Below are 20,175 nucleotides of genomic sequence, written 5' to 3'. Positions count from 1 at the left end.
CAATCATTTTATTTTCCCAGCAGTCCATAGCAGCCAGTAATCACTGTGCTTCAGTGGTAGTTCCCAGAGGACAGGAGCAAACAAAACAACCACCTCCCCACCTAATACTAATTCAACACTTCCTCACCATTCCACTGAAATGCAAGCCTAGGTTATAGGTTTAACTAGCTGTAGTAGGGTTTGAATTCCTGACTTCCTAGTTCAGAGGCATTTATTTATAACAGAACATTTGCTAACATTTTCACACCCATTTTACAGAGTAATTCTGCACTGACATAAAAAAAATGCTGCAGAACCACAAGGAAATTGGATTAAACTGGTCCTATCAAATGAATTCATCATCTGCACTACAAATGTTGACTCGTGACCTGAATGGAACTCATTATACCATAATTGCCATGGGTAAGTGACAGTTATGTTCAAGTCAATTCCCTGAAGTTGCAAAGCTCAAAAAATATTTAGATTTTTAATACTGCCTTTTACATCCTGGGGACCACCTTAAGCATTTAATTTAATGGATTAATATTTCAAGTGTACTTATGGTATGTGAGCTAACATTTTAAAGGATTATGATAGTGCAATTTAAAACAGAATCAGCTGGCACTCTGGAGCAGCAGTTCTTAAGGTCAGTAACAAGAGGACACAGACTTAAGGTAATTGGCAAGCTGAGGAGAACAATTTCAATATAGCAGATCATGGTCTAACTGAAAAAGTGGCTTTAAAAATGCAAATATATTCCTGAAGGAGTGAAAATTGCACAGTGGTGGGGAGAAAGGATCAATTTGGTAGTGTAGTACAGAGGATGAGCTGCTACAAGATCCTGCAATTCTAAAGCCACCATTCTTCAAAAGACATCGATCGATGCCTTGGTCTTTTTCCAGTTACATTTTTGATTTCTGTGGCCCCAAATGGGGCACAATTTAAAACTGCCTTCAGGTAGTTCAGAGCTGGATAACAGGATGCCAAAAGGCTGAAGGCGAGAACCACAAACCAAGGGAACAAAAGACATAATGAACACAAGTTCAATAGATGCTGCCTCACCCAGTTCTAACATCTGTTCAAGACCAATACTGACCCATCGGCAACAGTTGATTCTCTCAAACAACATTCAAGATTTGATTTGTATGACACAAACATCAAGCAGTGACTATTGTAATGAATGTCAAGGAAGCAGGCCTTCCAAAGGCCAATTACAATCTGGTCTGAGATAGCAAAATTTGAGAAAAATAATTATGAAGAATACGGTTTACTAATCTCACCTCTTTGAATTAGGGATAACCCCCAGCAGATCGCACAATAGAATTTACTCCACAGCTTTGGAACAAAGGCAAGGACTAGAAGAGCTTACTTTAATTGTTTTATACTATTACTCTCCAATCTCGGAACTGAAACCGAAGGCATCATGTGGAAAAGGGAGGGAGAAACATCTGAATGTTTGTAAATTTTGAAAGGGGTGGAACCTGTCAGAATTTAATGTTATTGAAAGGGAGTAAAAACTGTCACTGTTTAAAGGTACTGCAAGGTGGGGCCCGTCACAATTTAAGTATACTGTAAGTGGTGCAACCTATCACAACATAAAAGTGTTGAAAGGAGTGGAACCCGTCGTTATAAATATACCGCAAGGGGTGGAATTTGTCACTCTTTATGGTATTGTAAGAAATGGAATTTGTCGCTATTTAAAGGTACTGTCGGAGCAGAACCTGTCATTAATTAAATATAATGAACAGAATGGAACCCATCATTATTAAAACCTGTCAACTGGCCTTTATTACAAGAGGATCCGAGTATAGGAGTAAAGATGTCTTCCTGTAATTACATGGGGCCTTGGTGAGACTGCCCTGGAGCATTGTGTACTACTTTGGTCTCCTTGCCTAAAAATAGGATGCACTTGCCATAAAGGGAGTGCAATAAAGATTCAGTAGGCTGGTTGCAGGATGGCAGTTTGTCATCAAGGAGAGATTGGGTAGACCAGGCCTGCATTCTCTAGAGTCTGGAGGAATGGGAAATCTCGAAGCTTACAAAGTTCTTACAGGGTATGACAGACTGGATGCAGGGAGGCCGATTCCTCTGGCTGAGGAGTCTAGAACCAGGGGTTACTGTCTCAGAATAAGAAATAGAATATTTGGATTAGAAATTTCTTTACTGTGAATTTTTGGAAATCTTTAGCCCAAAGGGTGGTGGAGATGCCATTAATGAGTTCATTTGACATGGTGATTGATAGATTTCTGGATCTTAAGTGAATCAAAGTACACTGAAAAATGGCACAGAGGTAGAAGATTGGCCACGACCTTGATGAATTGTAATGGTGGCTTGGAGAGCAAAGCAGCTTACATCTGCTCCTGATTCTTATTATTTAAATCTAACATACAGGATGGAACTTGCTTTATCAAAACAATGCAAGTGGTGAAACCTGTCACTACTTAAAGATACTGTTGGGGCGCAACCTATCACCATTGACAGGGATAAAACCCGTCACTCCTTTATGGTACTGAAAGAGGTGAAACTTGTCTTTATTTAAAGGACACATTTAAGATAACTGATAAAAACCGGGGAGATGAGAGGGAAAAATATTCTTAAATAGCAAGGGTTCTGATTTGGTTTACATTGCCTGTAATAGTACTGGAATCAGATTCAATTGTAACTTACAAAATTAAATTGAAGATAGGATTCAATTTTTTAGTTTTTATATTTGTATTAGTTTGGCATTTTTTCAGTCTTTAATAAGTCTGGCAAAATGGGTTAATTTTGGTTTATTAGAGTCATCAATGATATGCATCAACATTTGGTCTCTGTAAATACAATTCAACTGAAATGATAACTACCACAGGCTGATATGATTATGCCTAGGCACGGAATCTACAAATTCCATGGTGAAGCTGTTCTGTGATTTGAAATCTAATAATGCTGAAGTTACAGAAATATATGTCATTTATTAGACATGTTGATGAAGGCTTGGCCTTAAATTCTGTTCCTTAAGGAAGTAGTGGATTTCATCATTTATGCTGTTTTATTCAAACATAGAGTTGATGTAAACCTACTTTGCAAAAAGTCAGGAAGTGGGTTAAGCATCAAAAGAGATCCCATTAGTCATGACATCTCCTCAGATCTCCATCACTGAAGCTGTTGATTGTTTGGTTGCATACTGGAGGCAGTTCACAAAATTTCTGATGGGTGACACTAGCCGTGAAACAAATTCCCTCATATTGAATAACTTTAGCAAAACCTTAACTCCTTTCATACAATTTTGACTTTCCTGTCCCATTTCTCGTTACACTTTTACTCCTCCATTTTCTGATCATCACTGACCAGTGCATCAACTGGACAGTTGTCGAAATATATGGGGATTGGCCATATGCAGCATTCTGAAAGGAAAATGTAAACCCTGTATGGTTGGCATTAATAGTCAACACAGAATGTATGTAAAAAATTAAAAATAATATTTCCAAGTCAGGCTTCCGTTTAAAAAAGAAAATTCAAGCCCCAAGGCTAAAGATCTTAAAGGAAAACAACTGAGGGGCTTCTGAGAAAGAGGGAGCAGAACTAAATGAAGCAATTTCAAACAGCAGGTAGAGTAAACCAAATAGCCCTTTTCTGCACTTTTAATTTGCTCACATCATAACTATTCTGATGAACATTCGGAAATGTGACTGTTACAAGTGTTCCACAAAGTCAACCTGGCCAGCCACAAAATTAATTCAAATCAATAAAACTATGAGCCATTAATGCCACAACCATCACAGTGCCAACAGCCTTATCAAAGCCAAATGCTGAGCAACTCCCAGTCAAGGGAAACAGCCATTCCAAAATAAATCAAGTTTAGCTCACAGCTGTGATTCACTCTGCTGGTACAACTCTTGATCATTGCCGGAAGTTTATACAAAGCACATTCAGACCTTGCGGCGTGCATGGCAAACAGTGGCAGTTGTGCAATAGCAACAGGACACGCAGAATGGCCTAGCCAAATTTCCCTACCAAGAGCTTTATAACACGTTACGTAACCTGATTTACCCGCTGCCAATCTATATTTATTCTTAATTCGGGACTCATTTCTATTGTTAAATGCTGTTGCACCAAGTTTATGAAACAACACCCATACTCAGTACACCACAAATCCGTGATAACTTTCAAGCAATTTGTTACAAAAGCTTTCTTTGGTTTATTTAGACATGGGCACAACTGATTTTGCTGACACCCTCAGTCTCCTTCATGTTCCCATCCTTCTTCAGACACTCAACGAACATAAAATGCTGGAGGAACTCAGCGGGTCAGGCAACATCTACGGAGGGAAATGAACAGTCGATGTTTAGGCCAAGACCCTTCATCAAGACTGGAAAGGAAGAGGGCAGAAGCCAGATTAGAAGAGTAGGGGGAGGGGGGAGGAGCACAAACTGACAGGTGATAGGCGAGCCCAGGTGAGAGGGGGAAGGTAGGTAGGTAGGTGGGTGGGTGGGTGGGTGGGGGGTGGGGGGTGGGGGGGAATGAAAGGGAATGAATGTGAGAAGCTGGCAGGTGATAGGTGGAAGAGGCAAAGGGCTGAAAAAGAGATCTGATAGGAGAGGTCAGTCGGCCATGGAATAAAGGGAAGGAGGTGGGCAGGTCATGAGGGTAGGGGAGGGGAAAGAGAAGGGGTGAAGGGGGTTTACAGGAATGAGAGAAAACAAAGGGGGGGGGGAAGAAAAGGAAAACAGAGGGGATAGATTACCGGAAGTTAGAAAAATCAATGTTGATGTCATCAGGTTGGAGAGTACCAAGCTGGAGTACAAGGTGTGGTTCCTTCAACCTGCATTTAGCCCCAACATGGCAGTAGAGGTGGCCGCAGACAGACATGTCAGTGTGGGAATGAGAAGTGGAATTAAAATGGCTGGCCACCAGGAGATCCTGACTGTTGCGGTAGATGGAGCAAAGGTGCTCAACGAAGCGGTCCCCTAATCTGCGTCAGGTCTCACTGATGTAGAGGAGGCCACACCGCGAGCACTGGATGCAATAAATGATCCCAATGGATTCAGACACTCCTGGCTCTTTCTTCTTTCACTCACCACACCCCCACCTCCTGCTTGCCCCACTCACGATATTATGAAAATTGACCTGTAAAATGTTGGGCAAAAAGATAACTTTAAAGTGCTCCTTAAAGCCTGAGGTAAAGAGGTAGACATAGATTTAGGAAGGAAATTCAGGCAGCTGAATGCATGGTTACCAATGGTAAATTAAAATTTGGACAAGCAAGAAACTAGCATTGGAACAGTGCAAAGTTGTCTGCAGTTAAAACGTTGAAGGAAGATGAAGAGTGGTAAGTGAGGGCAGCAGGGATGAAGGAAAAAAGAGAGGTGCACATCATGTAGAAGAAGGGGAGGAAGGAAGGCGTAGGGTTATAGGAATCAAAGTGGAAAGAATTTGATTGCAAACCTGACCGGTCTGACATTGATAGAAAGGTGAACAGAATGACAAAAAACTAATGGCAGATGTTACAGGATAAAACAAGAAGATAAAATCATCTACAGTTCAGCAAGAATCTATAATTGTGTTCAGTTGAACAACATAGTTACAAGTAGGGCCACAGCCACACTAAAGAGAACAAAAGAGCTGGTTGTTGACTTTGGGGGGTGGGGGTGGGGGCTGTGCACATGCTCCTGTCTACATCAACAGTGCTGAGGTCAAGAGGGTTGAGAGCATCAGGTTCCTAGGAGTGAACATCATCAATAGCCTGTCCTGGTCCAACCACATATACGCCTCAGCCAAGAAAGCTCACCAGCCCCTCTACTTCCTCAGGAAGCTAAAGAAATTAGGTATGCCCCTATCAGTTTTTAAAATCGATGCACATGGAAAGCATCCTATCTGGTTGCATCACAGCTTGGTGCGGCAACTGCTCTGCCCGTGACCACAAGAAACTGCAGTCTTGGACACAGCTCAGCACATCACGGAAATCAGCTTCCCCTCCATGGACTCTGTCTACACTTCTTGCTGACTCGGTAAAGCAGCCAACATAATCAAAGACCTCACCCACCCCAGACATTCTCTCTTCTTCCACTCCCCCCCTCCCCATCAGGTAGAAGATACAAAAGCCTGAAAGCACATACCACCAGGCTCAAGGACAGCTTCTACCTCGTTGTGACCTTGCACCTTATTGTCTACCTGCACTTTCTCTGTAGCTGTTACACTTTATTCTACATTCTGTTATTGTTTCACCTTGTACTACCTCAATACACTGTGTAATGAATTGATCTGTATGAAAGGTATGCAAGACAGGTTTTTTCCATTGTACCTCAGTACATGTGACAATAATAAACCAATACCAATTCCAATCTTGGCATAGCCATAACAGCAGGAAGTGCCTGTTTGGGGGACCAGATTGTAAAGATAAATTCGAAGCTTCTGATAAAGAATTCAACTGTCCCACTAACATGGGGCTCAGGTAAAGCTGGGAGGACAATCTGAACGTATCACTGAATTAGTCATATTAAACAGTAGAGGAGCCAAAGCTTCCCACACAGAAATATGAATACCGCCTTCACTGCGTTACTGCCTTATTAATTAGCAGTGTTCATTTTCCACCGTCATTCCCAAAAAACAATTCCTTCCACAAAATAGCAGTAATTTCCAACTGATAAATTTTCACATTTGCAGCTTTGTCCCTTGAACACTGAAAGGAAACATTGTCCGCTGGAGTTCTTTCAATAAGTACTCTTGTCATGTTCAAAAATGTAATCACCCAACTCCTGCTGTTTCTTCTTCTACTGGTACTGAACACATCCATTCCAAAAGTGTTGGAAAAGTGATTTCTGGCAGCTTGACTCCTATTTTATCCTTTTAACTGTGCCTGATTTAATTGCTTAATACAGACTTAGTTTTCAACAGCTGTGATGCAGAACCAGGTATAAAATTTGATTGAACTGTTAAGAGTTGTCAGTGTGATCAATCCTCAAATCTGAAGGTCCATAACACTTTCTATAAATACGTAGCTGATAATGCTACAGCAACATGACTTCATGAGGTAACTGAAATTCTGCTGCAGCATTCACCAAAACAAAAGGCATGAGGTAATAAATATCCTGACTCTATGCCATATGGATGATGATGCAGAAAAGCTCATCAAAACAGAAACCAAAGCAGCTTTATAATGTTCTAAGAATATAGAAAGCTGTACAAGTGCAAATCCTTTTCAGAATGTTAGGAGTAGGCTGTCCAGATGCTCCAGCCTGCGCTGAATTCAAAGTAGCATGAGGGTACACAGGAGATAGTGCCCGCTGGTATCAGGGTACATGGCACAGTATACTCCACAACTCATGGCTCCCTGCTAGTATCAGGGTATATGGTCATGAGGTTTCTGCTTGTACAAGGGTACGCAAAGAAGTCATTGAGAGTAATCCAGGATGTGTAGTCCATGTCACATCAGTGGATTCGTTGCTGACTTAAGAGTACACAGGAAAGTGGAGTACCTATGCATCAGGGACCTGGAATCCCTGCTGATATCAGGAACTTGGAGAAATGGAGGCTCTGTCAGAAGGGCAAACAGTGAAAGTGAGGAGAGGAGCCTCACTCTGGGAGAACGCGAGTAGCCAGTAGCAGGTAATTAGGGATGAGCCATGAAGGGCATGCAGCAAACAGTGGAGGAAATCGAGAGGGAAAAGGGGGCAAGACGGACAGGGACCAAGGGATAGGTGGACTGATGCAGGAAAGAATGCAGAGAAGGGTGGTGAGGGTGGAGAAAGAGGGTGTGTCCAAGATCATGTGTGTCTGTATGAAATCAGAGTGCATGTATGTGTTCAGTGTAAATGGCTTACGTCAAGTGAGGGCAAAAGGGCCTTCTTGCCATTGCACCAAGACGTTATTTGTCAAGTCATTGTGGTAGCCGGTGTGCAACAGCCATCCCGTATTAAAAGAATTCACCCACAGGCATCTTCCACTCCTCAGAACTGGTGTGGAAGCAAATCATCCTTAACCTCAAGAGACTGTCCAAGAAGAGTATCTGGATACACTGTGGAGCATTAAGTATCCAGTATGCATGTATCCAGTATGGGTGAAAACAGAAAAACTCACCAAGACAAAGGTCAGAGCAGCTAAGCAATAGCCTAAGAATGTAACAAGTAATGCAAATGTAAAACTTTTAGAACAGAGCCAGAACAGGCCATCCACCCTCCCACCCAGCCCCAAATTCCAAGGAAATCAGGGTGCTTGGGCCATGGATCTCCTCCTGTTTCAGGATACATAGGGGATTGGAGTTTCCACTGCATCACCACACTCGGAGGCATGGATTCTATGCTGGCATCAGAGTACTCCAGGGTACGGTGTTTCTGCTGACATCAGAATTGCACCTAATATCCTTTTTTCCTCTTCCATCTACAGAGTGCACTAGAAGTAGAATTTTTGAGGAATTTTTTTCCCTTTGTCACATCAGCATAGACCTACTACTGCCAGATCTGTGTTTTGTCAAGTTGCTCTTCATCACAGGGGTCTAAGGCAGGGTCATAAAAACAGAGCAGAGTCTGCATCGATTTTAGATCCTGGGAGCAGTGTGTGCCTGGTCCTGACAACTCCTTATAACTTGCTATTGAGGATAACCTCCTACTGTAGGGGGCAGTATGCTTTGCTGCAGCTTGATTGTAACAGATAAATAACGACAATGCTCTTTTATGAAGTTGTTCTGAATGTATCGGATAAGTGTGTGATACAAGTTGCCTAGTTTAATACTGGATTTAAACTACACAGTCTGAATGGTGGTTAGTTCTGGAATCAGGTTACTATATTCTTATTACAGGCAACCAACAGCACTATGGACCAATAAAGAAACCGCCCAGTGATTTACGTGCACAGAATGCTATGTGGATCATTATCACCAAGAGTCACACTCTCCACACCCAGTCTGCCCTACTCTATCAGTCTGCAGCAGGTTTGATGGCACAGTTCTAGCTTCACTCGGCCAACATGAATGTATGCAATCTTAAGTGTCAAGTGAACAACAATGCAGTGAAGTAAACTGTTTGACTACTTTACAGAAAGTTCAGCAATGGATATTTTCCTTCTAACCATTTAACATTACTAGCCTAAATTTACTTGTAATCACATGAATAAGACAGAAACACCACATTCCACAGAGTTGGCCAAGGGTTAAGGATGTTGGGACAAATTCAGTTTTCTGCCACATTTGGTGCAGCCCTTTAAATTCGAGAAAGGCATGATAGGTGAATCTTGGAACTACCCACCCACATTAATGATGTGTTCCTGGGTTGATCTCCAGGCTTCCCCTGCAAAATTCTGCTGTGGATTTCCGATGGAGACCCAGGCCTACTGAAAGCCCCTAACCATCACTAGACTCAGGTAAGCAAGTTCTCACTCTACAGAAAGCAAAGTTCTCTTGCATCCTTTTGATTCCTCTTCATCCCCAAAGCCAGCAATGGATCAGACTGGAAAATCAGGATTGGTCCCACTGAAACACCTACTAGAGTAGTTCATTTACCTGACTAGCTCATTTGATTTTAGATGGAGTCTCCAGTTGTACACAAGATCTGAATTTCAGTTTCTCTAAAATATTTATGGATTTTTGCCACTTTATAATGAAACTAACGTGTAATACCTAGAATAGACTTTAACAGCGCATCCCTTCCTGATGAACTTAACGCATTCTATGTGCGTTTTGAACAAGGGTAGTGGATTGTCACCATCCACCCTGACAGCCACCAACGCAGCTGAACCTATGATCACAGTGGAGGACGCAAGATCACTCTTCCGGAGAGTGAACACAAGGAAAGCACCTGGCCCAGATGGTGTCCCGGGCCGCGTGCTCAGATCTTGTGCTGATCAGCTGGCAGAAGTATTTGCGGACATATTCAACCTCTCCCTGCTTCAATCTCAGGTTCCCTCCTGTTTTAAGACCACTATCATCCCGGTAGGTAACATGCCTCAAAGACTACAGACCAGTGGCTCTGACATCCACCATCATGAAATGCTTTGAGAGGGTGGTCATGGCACACATCAACTCCAGCCTACCTGACACCTGGACCCATTGCAATTCGCCTATCGGCGAAACAGGTCTACAGCGGATGCCATCTCCCTGGCCCTACACTCAGCTCTGGAGCATCTGGACAGTAAAGACACATACGTTAGACTATTGTTTATTGACTACAGCTCTGCCTTCAATACAATAATTCCAAGCAAGTTTGTCACCAAACTCCGAGACCTAGGTGACCAACACCTCCCTCTGTAACTGGATCCTTGACTTTCTAACAAACAGACCGCAATCAGTGAGGATAGGCAGCAATACCTCCAGCATGATTATTCTCAACGCTGGTGCCCCACAAGGCTGTGTCCTCAGCCCTCTACTCTGCTCCCTATACACTCATGACTGTGTGGCCAGATTCTGCTCTAACTCCATCTACAAGTTTGCAGATGATACCACTGTTGCAGGCCGTACCTCAAACAGCGATGAGTCGGAGTACAGGAGGGAGATAGAGAGCTTAGTGGAATGGTGTCATGACAACAACCTTTCCCTCAATGTCAACTGAACAAAAGAGCTGATCATTGACTTCAGGAAAGGGGGCAGTGTACATGCACCTGTCTACATCAATGGTGCTGAGATCGAGAGCTTCAAGTTCCTGGGAGTGAACATCACCAACAGCCTGTCCTGGTCAAATCACATAGATACCATGGCCAAGAAAGCTCACCAAGCGCCTCTACTTCCTCAGGAGGCTAAAGAAATTTGGTTTGTCCCCTTTGACTCTCACCAACTTTTACCAATGCACCATAGAAAGCATCCTATCTGGATGTATCACGGCTTGGTAAGGCAACTGCTCTGCCCAGTACCGCAAGAAGCTGCAGAGAGTTGTGGACACAGCCTAGCACATCAGGGACACCAGCCTCCCCTCCTTGGACTGTCTTTACCTCTCATTGTCTTGGTGTAGCAGCCAGCATAATCAAAGACCCCACCCACCCGGCACATTCGCTCTTCTCTCCTCTTCCATCAGGTAGAAGATACAGGAGCCTGAGGGCACATATCACCGGACTTAAGGACAGCTTCTACCCCACTGTGATAAGACTATTGAATGGTTCCCTTATACAATAAAATGGACTATGACCTCACGGTGTACCTTGTTGTGACCTTGCACCTTATTGCACTGCACTTTCTCTGTAGCTGTGACACTTTACTCTGTACTGTTACTGTTTTTACCTGTACTACATCAATGCACTCTGTACTAACTCAACGTAACTGCACTGTGTAATGAATTGACTTGTACGATCGGTATGCAAGACAAGTTTTTCACTGTACCTTGGTACAAGTTACAATAATAAACCAATACCATACCTTAAGAGTCAATTCAAAAGCCAGCAAATCAACTCTGGCTAGGTAGCAGACTTAAATGAGGGTGAACTATCAAGTCTATGGAAGTTGACAGAAATAATTAATATTGAATACAGCTGAGAAAAAGTCAGAGCTGATCATTTGCACTGATCTTCTGCCTTGTCACAGGGCTCTATATGTTGCACGTGTCAGACAGAAGTCAGCAATTTGGATAAAAATCCACAATGTAAACAGGAGAATAATTATTCTGGGTTTGAACAGGCAAGTTCAAATGCATAATTTTTTTTAATTCTTTTTTTTCTTAAAACCAACGATACACGAGTCTTGCAAGACTCTTTCCCAGTGGAATTTGGTGGAAATACTGAAGTTCAGTTTAGTTTCTGTGATCAATGCTTCATTGCAATTTCCTTTGCTATTTTCTTATGATCACATCAGAATGAAAGATCTTCAATGGTTACGCGATGTTATGTCATACCTAAATTTAGAGAAGATCAGCTGTTCAATTTCTGAATCTAACTTAGACTTTCAAACGCTGTGGGGACCTTTTTTTGAATTATTTTCAAAGCTTTTGATTTGGTGACTAAAATACAGATATTGGCTGATATCGCCATGTGTCAAGGGTTTTTCCTTGTCCCTTTTCTTTATTAAACAGCTTCGGTCTTGGTAGTGGGTTTTGATTTTTTTATAATAAAATTATTCCCATTTATTTGTTATTAATTACTTATTATGTGTGATTATTAATATAGAGTATTATGATTTCAAGTATGATTTAACAATGTATTTAGTAGTATTTTTACCTTTTTGATTCATGTACCCTGTATTTTCTTTACAGAACTAATAAAAATATTGTTAATGGAAAAGAAAGAATGAAAGATCTTTGCACGTGTGTGTGCCAGGTCCACTACTCTACATCATCAACCAACAGGTCACAATTTCAACGGACATTAATACGAGTGCCCAATTCCAACAGTAGAACCAAATGAAACCAACCTTCCCCAGACAAGTCATCCAAGCATGGTCAGTGTCTACCTTTGTTGTGCAATATTGGATTCTCAGTTCACTCTCTAATGCTGTGACAGAGCTTAGCTTTCACAACCATTGAGCAAGCATTGTCCAATTTCCAGGAACAGTATTATAATCTGACAGCAACTTCCCTTCAACCCTTCAGTTCTTGAACCAATTGGCAACAACGCCTCATATTTCACCTTGGTAGTCTCCAACCTGATGGCCTCAACATCAATTTCTCTAACTTCCAGTAACTCTCCCCTCTTCTCCCCCCTCCCTTTTTCCCTCTTGTACTTATTTTTATCCTTTGTCTTCCCTCATTCCTCAGACCCTCTTCCCCCTCTCCCATGACCTGCCCATCTGTTCCCCACCTCCTTCCCTTTATTCCAAGGTCCACTTCCCTCTCCTACTGGATTCCTTCTTCTTCAGACCCTTTCCTCTTCTACCCATCACCTCCCAGCTTCTTACTTCTCCCCCTCCCCCACCCACCTACCTTCCCCCTCTCACCTGGACTCACTTATCACCTGAACTCATGTATCTCCTGCCTGCATGTACTCCTCCCCCTCACCAGACCTTCGTATTACGGCTTCTGCCCTCTTCCTTTCCAGTCCTGACGAAGAATTTCGACCCGAACTGTTTATTTCTCTCCATAGATGCCACCTGACCTGCTGAGTTCCTCCAGCACTGTGTGTGTGTTGCTCCAGATTCCAGCATCTGCAGAATCTCGTGTCTGTGAAAACCCTAATCACTACAGTTTGGCAACACTATGACCACTTTGATCACTCTGCAGTAAAATTAACTTCATTTTTTTGTTCCAAATGTGTTCTTTCTTGCAGAAAGTGTGTATAATTTATGTTTTTCTTGTGACTATCTCTTCTATGATGCTATGTGCCTGTGACGCTGCTGCAAGTAGATTTTCCATTTGCACCTGTGCATACATGTACTAAATTTTTCCCCACACATTCTTAAAACCAAGGTGTCAATTGTCAGCCTTTATTTCTGTTGAGGTATTGCAAAAGAGATCTGAATAATCAAAAGAGAAGCAAAGTACAGGTTAAGAGATGTTACCCAGGAGCATTTCTCCAGATTGTAAGCTACTTGTAAATCATTACTTTCTTCCTGTGATCCTCAACCAGAATATTGAAGTCAAACGAAGGCAACAAAATAGCCTGAGATTTAAATAATAACATTCAGTTGTGATTCAAGTATCGTCCTAAGCCTGATGAAGACCGCTCCCACTGAGGAACCATTGTAGAGATGAGACTTCGAAGTACCAGATAAATGTCAAAGACCCCACTGCAGTATTCAAAAAGCAAGAAAAATTATTAAACTCCAAAAAAAAAACGAAAATAACATATCTGGTTATCTCATTGCTGTTTGTATGATGTTCCTGTGCACAGACTGATGCAATTTCTACAATACAACAATGACCACAATTCAAAAAAGAACTGCACATACTAATATGAAGGGCCTTGAGCACAAGGCACAGATAGCATCAATGACAATTCTTCGTATGAGAATGATACCTGAAATATTCTGTTCAATACATGTGATAAACTTTCTGATACACCATACACTACACCATGAAACGAAAAACAACAGAATGATGATAAATCCATAGTTTACATTAAATATACATGCAACACAGCACTGGACAAACTCCTGTTACATAATGTACAAACATATTGGTACTTATAGTCATTTCTTAGGCTTTCCCGTATAATAAAAATATTTTCAACAGCAAAAAAAAGAGGGATAGGGAATGAGTAGGAGGACTGAAAGCCCAGTGAGCCTGAGGGAATAAAATAGAGACAAGTAGGGAGGAAGTTTGAGAGGGGTTTGGAGGAGGGGGAACAAGTGGCGGGGGCAGACGCTGAAGGAAATGGGAAGGGGAGGGGGGGTAGAGAGAAGTGGGGGGGGGGTAGAGAGAAGTGGGGGGGGGGTAGAGAGAAGTGGGGGGGGGGGAGAGAGAAGTGGGGGGGGGGTAGAGAGAAGTGGGGGGGGTGGGTAGAGAGAAGGGGGGGGGGGGTGTAGAGAGAATTGGGTGGGTGGGTGGGGGTAGAGAGAAGTGGGGGGGGGGGGTAGAGAGAAGTGGGGGGGGTAGAGAGAAGTGGGGGGGGTAGAGAGAAGTGGGGGGGGGGAGAGAAGTGGGGGGGGGGGGGAGAGAGAGAAGGGGGGGGGGTAGAGAGAAGGGGGGGGGTAGAGAGAAGGGGGGGGGTAGAGAGAAGGGGGGGGGGTAGAGAGAAGGGGGGGGTGTAGAGAGAAGGGGGGGGGTGGTAGAGAGAAGGGGGGGGGGTAGAGAGAGGGGGGGGGTAGAGAGAGGGGGGGGGGTAGAGAGAAGTGGGGGGGGGTAGAGAGAAGTGGGGGGGGGTAGAGAGAAGTGGGGGGGGGTAGAGAGAAGTGGGGGGGGGTAGAGAGAAGTGGGGGGGGTAGAGAGAAGTGGGGGGGGTAGAGAGAAGTGGGGGGGGTAGAGAGAAGTGGGGGGGTAGAGAGAAGTGGGGGGGGTAGAGAGAAGTGGGGGGGTTTAGAGAGAAGTGGGGGGGTAGAGAGAAGTGGGGGGGGGTAGAGAGAAAGTGGGGGGGGTAGAGAGAAGTGGGGGGGGTAGAGAGAAGTGGGGGGGGGTAGAGAGAAGGGGGGGGGGGTATGAGAAGAAGTGGGGGGGGTAGAGAGATAGAGAGAAGTGGGGTGGGGGTAGAAGAGAAGTGGGGGGGTAGTAGAGAGAAGTGGGGGGGGTAGAGAGAAGTGGGGGGGGTAGAGAGAAGTGGTGGGGGTAGGAGAGAAGTGGGGGGGTGGTAGAGAGAAGTGGGGGGGGCTCGAAGAGAGAAGTTGGGGTAGAGGAGTGGGGGGTAGAGAGAAGTGGGGGGGTAGAGCGAAGTGGGGGGGTATAGAGAGAAGTGGGGGGGGTAGAGAGGAAGTGGGGGGGTGGTTAGAGAGAAGTGGGGGGGGTAGAGAGAAGTGGGGGGGGTAGAGAGAAGTGGGGGGGTGCGTAGAGAGAAGTTGGGGGGGTAGAGAGAAGTGGGGGGGGTAGAGAGAAGTGGGGGGGTAGAGAGAAGTGGGGGGGTAGAGAGAAGTGTGGGGGGTAGAGAGAAGTGGGGGGGGGTAGAGAGAAGTGGGGCGGGGTAGAGAGAAGTGGGGGGGGTAGAGAGAAGTGGGGGGGGTAGAGAGAAGTGGGGGGGGTAGAGAGAAGTGGGGGGGGTAGAGAGAAGTGGGGGGGGTAGAGAGAAGTGGGGGGGGTAGAGAGAAGTGGGGGGGGTAGAGAGAAGTGGGGGGGGTAGAGAGAAGTGGGGGGGGTAGAGAGAAGTGGGGGGGGTAGAGAGAAGTGGGGGGGGTAGAGAGAAGTGGGGGGGGTAGAGAGAAGTGGGGGGGGTAGAGAGAAGTGGGGGGGGTAGAGAGAAGTGGGGGGGTAGAGAGAAGTGGGGGGGGTAGAGAGAAGTGGGGGGGGTAGAGAGAAGTGGGGGGGGTAGAGAGAAGTGGGGGGGTAGAGAGAAGTGGGGGGGGTAGAGAGAAGTGGGGGGGGTAGAGAGAAGTGGGGGGGGTAGAGAGAAGTGGGGGGGTAGAGAGAAGTGGGGGGGGTAGAGAGAAGTGGGGGGGGTAGAGAGAAGTGGGGGGGGTAGAGAGAAGTGGGGGGGGTAGAGAGAAGTGGGGGGGGTAGAGAGAAGTGGGGGGGGTAGAGAGAAGTGGGGGGGGTAGAGAGAAGTGGGGGGGGTAGAGAGAAGTGGGGGGGGTAGAGAGAAGTGGGGGGGTAGAGAGAAGTGGGGGGGTAGAGAGAAGTGGGGGGGGGTAGAGAGAAGTGGGGGGGGTAGAGAGAAGTGGGGGGGGTAGAGAGAAGGGGGGGGGGTAGAGAGAAGTGGGGGGGGTAGAGGGAAGTGGGGGGGGTAGAGAGAAGTGGGGGGGGTAGAGAGAAGTGGGGGGGGTAGAGAGAAGTGGGGGGGTAGAGAGAAGTGGGGGGGGTAGAGAGAAGTGGGGGGGGTAGAGAGAAGTGGGGGGGGTAGAGAGAAGTGGGGGGGGTAGAGAGAAGTGGGGGGGTAGAGAGAAGTGGGGGGGTAGAGAGAAGTGGGGGGGGTAGAGAGAAGTGGGGGGGGTAGAGAGAAGTGGGGGGGGTAGAGAGAAGTGGGGGGGTAGAGAGAAGTGGGGGGGGTAGAGAGAAGTGGGGGGGGTAGAGAGAAGTGGGGGGGGGTAGAGAGAAGTGGGGGGGTAGAGAGAAGTGGGGGGGGTAGAGAGAAGTGGGGGGGGTAGAGAGAAGTGGGGGGGGTAGAGAGAAGTGGGGGGGGTCGAGAGAAGTGGGGGGGGTAGAGAGAAGTGGGGGGGGGTAGAGAGAAGTGGGGGGGGTAGAGAGAAGTGGGGGGGTAGAGAGAAGTGGGGGGGTAGAGAGAAGTGGGGGGGTAGAGAGAAGTGGGGGGGTAGAGAGAAGTGGGGGGGGTAGAGAGAAGTGGGGGGGGTAGAGAGAAGTGGGGGGGGTAGAGAGAAGTGGGGGGGGTAGAGAGAAGTGGGGGGGGTAGAGAGAAGTGGGGGGGTAGAGAGAAGTGGGGGGGTAGAGAGAAGTGGGGGGGTAGAGAGAAGTGGGGGGGGTAGAGAGAAGTGGGGGGGGTAGAGAGAAGTGGGGGGGTAGAGAGAAGTGGGGGGGGTAGAGAGAAGTGGGGGGGTAGAGAGAAGTGGGGGGGGTAGAGAGAAGTGGGGGGGGTTAGAGAGAAGTGGGGGGGGTAGAGAGAAGTGCGTGGGGTAGAGAGAAGTGGGGGGGTAGAGAGAAGTGGGGGGGTAGAGAGAAGTGGGGTGGGTAGAGAGAAGTGGGGGGTAGAGAGAAGTGGGGGGGTAGAGAGAAGTGGGGGGGTAGGAGAGAAGTGGTGGGGGTAGAGAGAAGTGGGGGGGTAGAGAGAAGTGCGGGGGGGTAGAGAAGTGAAGGGGGGGTAGAGAGTGGGGGGTAGAGAGAGAAGTGGGGGGGTAGAGAGAAGTGGGGGGGTAGAGAGAAGTGGGGGGGTAGAGAGAAGTGGGGGGGTAGAGAGAAGTGGGGGGGTAGAGAGAAGTGGGGGGGGGGGTTAAGCGCCGCCCTCCTGGTGATTCCCAGTCTGGTTTTCGCCCAACAAGTTAAATTGTTGAGTACCCTCCTCCTGTAGCCCCCCCCGGGCCATCCTCCTCCTGTAACCCCCCCCGGGCCACCCTCCTCCTGTAGCCCCCCCCCCCCCAGACCAGGCCCCCCTTCCCCCCCCCCCCTCCCCGGGCCCGGCGCCGCCTCCATTGTTCCCCGCTCTGCCTTTGTCTCCGGGCCGGGCCCGGCGCCCCGCCGCCTCGCCGCCTCGCCTCCCCGCCGGCTCTGCGGCCCCTTCCCGGCACCTCCTACCTCAGCAGCGGCAGCTCGGTCCCCGCAAACCGACCTCGGCCCCAGAACCGATTTCTATCGACGGGAGAGACGCACTAATCGATTGGAATCACAAGATGCGGCTCCTGCGCGATCCTCTGCCTCCCCGGGAAACACGGAGCTCGGACAAACGGTCCGGGGGCCGCGACTGCGGCAGCCGGCCCGCCTCAACCAGGCAGTCAGGACACTTCCGGCCGACACCGCCACCTGCTGGAACCAGCGGGCAGTGCCCCCGACACCGCCACCTGCTGGAACCAGCGGGCAGTGCCCACCGACACCGACACCTGCTGGAACCAGCGAGCAGTGCCCCCGACACCGCCTCCTGCTGGAACCAGCGGGCAGTGCCCCCGACCCTGCCACCTGCTGGAACCAGCGAGCAGTGCCCACCGACACCGCCACCTGCTGGAACCAGCGGGCAGTGCCCCCGACACCACCTCCTGCTGGAACCAGTGGGCAGTGCCCACCGACACCGCCACCGCCACCTGCTGGAACCAGCGGGCAGTGCCCCCGACCCTGCCATCTGCTGGAACCAGTGAGCAGTGCCCACCGACACCCCCACCGCCACCTGCTGGAACCAGCGGGCAGTGCCCCCGACCCTGCCACCTGCTGGAACCAGTGAGCAGTGCCCACTGACACCGCCACCTGTTGGAACCAGTGGGCAGTGCCCCCAACTCTGCCACCTGCTGGAACCAGCAGGCAGTGTCCACCAACACTGGAACCTACTTGCACTCCCCACACCTGAGTCAGTGCCACCTGCGGGAAGCAGTGGGATACTCCTCTGGTCACTTTCCCTACAGGAAAGTGGGCTATGGACACCAACCTTCTCCTTAAAACTGACACCTTCTGATACCAACCATATTCTCCCTCGACACCGACATCCACTGGATATAAAACAATAGGTAGCCTCAATTTCTAACAAGGGCTGGTTGATTTGAGATGTCGACTGATGGATCTACTGAATGTTTTACAGCACTTTTTGTGTTTGATTCATTTTCCAATATATGTAATTTTTTTTTGCTTTTCCTCAACCTACTACAATCAATGCTGTTAGGGAGGGTTTAAACTAATTTGGCAGGGGGAAGGAAACCAGGATGTTAGGATAGAGGAATAGGTATATAGAAACAAGTCCAAGATAGTGTGCAGCAAAGATGGTAAGAGGGACAGGCAGGTGAAAAGACAGGATAATTTGCTGAGCAATAGAAATACAGCGAAATCGGTAGCAGATACTGGTCTAAATGTACTGTATTTAAATGCACGTAGCATTAGAAATAAAGTGGATGACCTAGTGGCACAGCTACAGATTAAAAGATATGACATTGTGGCAGTCACCGAGTCATGGCTTAATGACAGATGTGATTGGGAGATGAATGTCCAAGGGTACACAGTGTATAGGAAAGATAGGCGAGTTGGCAGAGGGGATAGTGTGGCCCTGATGGTTAGCAATGATATAAAATCAATAGAAAGAAGGGACATAGGTCAGAAGAAGTAGAATCCTTATGGGTTGAGTTAACAAATGGCAAGGGTAAAAGGACCCTAATAGCAGTTGTATATAGGCCCCCTAACAGCAGCCGGGATGTGGACTACAAGTTACAGTTGGAAATAGAAAAAGTGTGTCAGAGGGACGATGTCAACATAATTATGGGGGATTTTAAAATGAAGATGAATTGGGAAAGCCAGGAAGGTAGGTAATAACCAGGAAGGTGATAATTTTCCAGGCATTAATAGACTCTGGCATGGTTCCGGAGGACTGGAAGGTTGCAAGTGTAGTTCCACTGTATAAGAAAAGTGGGAGGCAGCATAAGGGAAATTACAGACCTATTCATCTAACATCGGTGGTTGGAAAGTTATTGGAGTCGATCCTCAAGGATGAGGTTATGGAATACCTAGAGGTGCATGACAAAATAGGTCCACGCCAGCATGGTTTCATGAAGGGAAGATCCTGCCTGACCAACCTATTGGAGTTTTTTGAGGAAATCTCAAGTAGGGTGGATAAGGGAGAGGCTGTGGATGTTGTGTATTTGGATTTCCAAAAGTCCTTCGTCAAGGTGCCGCACAAGAGGCTGATTAATAAGACGAGAGCCCATGGAGTTACAGGTAGGATATTGGAATGGGTGGAGCATTGGCTGGTTGGCAGAAAGCAAAGGGTGGGAATAAAAGGACTCTGTTCTGGTTGGCTGCCGGTTAACAGTGGTGTTCCGCAGGGGTCGGTATTGGGGCCGCTCCTTTTTACACTGTATATTGATGATTTAGATTATGGAGTAAATGGTTTTGTGACTAAGTTTGCAGATGACGCCAAGGTAGGTGGAGGAGCAGGGAGTATTGAAGTAACAGGAAGGTTGCAGAGAGACTTAGACAGTTTAGGAGCATAGACAAAGAAATGGCAGATGGGATTCAATGTTGAGAAATGTGCAGTTGTACACTTTGGAAAAAGAAATAAACAGGCAGATTATTATCTAGATGGGGAGAAAATTCAAAGTACAGAAGTGCAAAGGGACTTGGGGGTCCTCATGCAGGATACCCTAAAGGT

General features: G+C 46.9%; 1 protein-coding gene across 1 annotated transcript in view; it reads right to left on the bottom strand.

Moving 5' to 3' along the window:
- rad54l2 (RAD54 like 2) overlaps positions 1-17,836 on the bottom strand; it is a 114,502-nt gene extending 96,666 nt beyond the window's left edge. The window contains 1 exon segment of the mRNA XM_052017854.1: positions 17,631-17,836. The gene's annotated coding sequence lies outside the window, so the exon portion shown is untranslated.
- Positions 17,837-20,175: the final 2,339 nt, after the last annotated feature.

This window comes from Pristis pectinata, chromosome 6, assembly GCF_009764475.1.
Source record: "Pristis pectinata isolate sPriPec2 chromosome 6, sPriPec2.1.pri, whole genome shotgun sequence".
Lineage (NCBI taxonomy): Eukaryota > Metazoa > Chordata > Chondrichthyes > Rhinopristiformes > Pristidae > Pristis > Pristis pectinata.
Note: the sequence above shows the minus strand (reverse complement) of the source record. Positions and strands in the feature narration are given on the sequence as shown.